This window comes from Lepus europaeus, chromosome 13 (assembly GCF_033115175.1).
Source record: "Lepus europaeus isolate LE1 chromosome 13, mLepTim1.pri, whole genome shotgun sequence".
NCBI lineage: Eukaryota > Metazoa > Chordata > Mammalia > Lagomorpha > Leporidae > Lepus > Lepus europaeus.
Window position 1 is genome coordinate 48,276,998 of NC_084839.1, and position 2,718 is coordinate 48,279,715.

Genomic DNA, 2,718 nt, shown 5'->3' on the forward strand with positions numbered 1-2,718 from the left:
CACAGACACACGAAGTATAGAGTACTGTTTGAGTAGTAGTTTTACCATTAATTCGCATAGTACAACGCATTAAGGATAAAGATCCTACATGGGGAGTAGGTGCACAGTGACTGTTGTTGTTGATTTAACAATTGATACTCTTATTTATGATGTCAGTAATCTCCCGAGGCTCTTGCCATGAGCTGCCAAGGCAATGGAAGCCTCTTGAGTTCACAAACTCAAACCTTATTTAGACAAGGTCTCCAGTCATTTGCAACAAAATGAAGGAATCTGGAAAACATCATGCATGCTGAGTGAAATAAGCCAGTCCCAAAGGGACAAATATCATATGTTCTCCCTGATCTGTGACAACTAACTGAGCACCTAAAAGGAAACCTGTTGAAGTGAAATGGACACTATGAGAAACAATGACTTGACCAGCCCTTGTCCTGGCTCTTGAGGAACAACTTAACTATTTTCTTCTTTTTGGTATTTTTTGTTCCACTTAATACCATTAGTTGAACTCTTTAATTAATCCCTGCTAAATATGAGAGTGGGAATAAGAAAGAGAGTAGATGTACAGTTCAGCACATGCTCACTCGGTCTTACCCGTAATGGTAGAGCTAGAAACATGCCAGGGAATTCCAATTCAATCCCATCAAGGTGGCATGTACCAATGCCATCTCACTAGTCCAAGTGATCAGTTTAAGTTCATAATAGATCATAATGATAGGATTAAGTGTCAAAGGGATCACATAAACAAGACTAGTGTCTGAAAATACTAACTGATAGAATTAAAAAGAAGAGAACGATCCAACATGGGAAGCGGGATACACAACAGACTCATAGAATGGAAGATGTCCTAAACAGCACTCTGGCCTCAGAATCAGCCCTTAAGGCATTTGGATCTGGCTAAAAAGCCCATGAGAGTATTTTAGGCATGGAGAGCCATGACACTCGGCAAAAAACTGACCTAAATGAAAGATCTTTGTGATCTTTTCTTTGTTGGGAGAGTCTTTATTAATGATTCAGTCTCCATCTTGGTTTTTGGTCTTTTTCAATGTTCTATTGCTTCATGACTCAGTTTTCATAGATTGCATGTGTCCTAAAATTTATCCATTTCTTATAGATTTTCTAATTTGTTAGCATATAGATGTTTATACTAATTCCTGATGATTATTTTTATTTCAGTGGTATCTCTGGTAACATCTCATTTTTCATCTCTGATTGTATTAATTTTGATCTTCTCCCTTTTCTTGGTTAGTTGGGCCAGTGGTGTATCAATTTTGTTTAGTTTTTAAAAAATCAGCTCTCCAATTGTGAACTTTCACTGTAGGAGTGAGAAGTGACCAAAGACACATTATGTCCATAACTCATTCCTCAGTCCATGCCAAATGGGTTATGGAGAAGATGTTTGGGACAGCCATGCAAAAAACAAACAAACAAACAAACAAACAAAAAACAAAATAATAACAAAAAAACAAAAACAAAAACCAACCAAAAAAAAAAAAAAAACCCACAACAACAACTGCTAAAGTGAGAGTGAGCAGGCTTGTGCTGGCTCCCTAATTATCAAAGTCCTTTAATAAGAGAAAAACTTACTTTGCTATTGATGCCCTTCAGCAGTGCAATATTGGGGATGTTGTGCCTCTCAAAGCTTGAACTGTCCCATGGTCAAAGCATGTGAAACATGAAGTGGCTTGCGTTGTTTTCAAAGTTGGAAAGTGCTAAGTCCAGTGACAAGAAAACCCCAGGCAGACACAGCCTACCGGGAGAATCCAGTCAATCTGGAAACCACTAACCTCACCAAAAATCTAAAGGAACTCAACAGGTCCGGCGCCGCGGCTCACTAGGCTAATCCTCCGCGTGCAGCCGCCGGCACCCCAGGTTCTAGTCCCAGTTGAAGCGCCAGATTCTGTCCCGGTTGCTCCTCTTCCAGTCCAGCTCTCTGCTGTCAAAAATAAATAAATAAATAAATAAAAGAACTCAACAAAGTGAAGAAGATTTGGAAGAAGAAACTGAAAGGAAAGGCTTACCCTTTGCTTTGTGGAAAATGAAATTTGCATAACTTTTGTCACTAACTGTCCAGTTTCTCCTGAATTATTTATGAAGTAGCTAAAAGTAAATGAAGTTAAGAACTTGTCATAATTTGTCTTAAAGATTATAATCAGGTTTAATATTTTCTTTTAATTAAACATACTTTTACATTATTAACAGCTCTGCATTTCACCGATGTTTTGTATTTTTGTTTCAATTTTGTTTATTTATTCTCTAATTTTAAATATTTCTTTCATCCTACTAATTTTGGATTTTCCTTGTTCTCCTTTTTTAGGTACTTGAGATGAATTGTTAGATCGTTTATTTGATGCCTTTCAAATTTCTTGTTGTAGGCACTAATTGCTATAAACTCCCCTGTTAACACTGTTTTTGCTGTATCATATAAGCTTTGATACATTATCTTGTCATCTTCATTCATTTCTAGGAATTTTTTTATTTCCCTTTTGATTTCTTCTATAACCCATTGTTCATTCAGGAGCATGTTGCTCAGTCTCCATATATTTGCATATTTTCTATAATTTTCTAAGTTGTTAATTTCCAATTTAATTCCATTGATGTCAGAAGATACATGGTATGATTTCAATTTTTTTTTTTAAAATTTGTTGAGATTTGGTTTATGGCCTAGCAGAAGTTCTATTCTAGAGCAAATTCTATGCACCATTGAAAAGAAAGTGTATTCTG

At 36.3% G+C, this 2,718-nt stretch overlaps 1 pseudogene; it reads left to right on the forward strand.

The window, feature by feature from the left end:
• Positions 1–1,341: 1,341 nt before the first annotated feature.
• Positions 1,342–1,832, forward strand: LOC133772325 (small ribosomal subunit protein uS17m-like; annotated as a pseudogene).
• Positions 1,833–2,718: the final 886 nt, after the last annotated feature.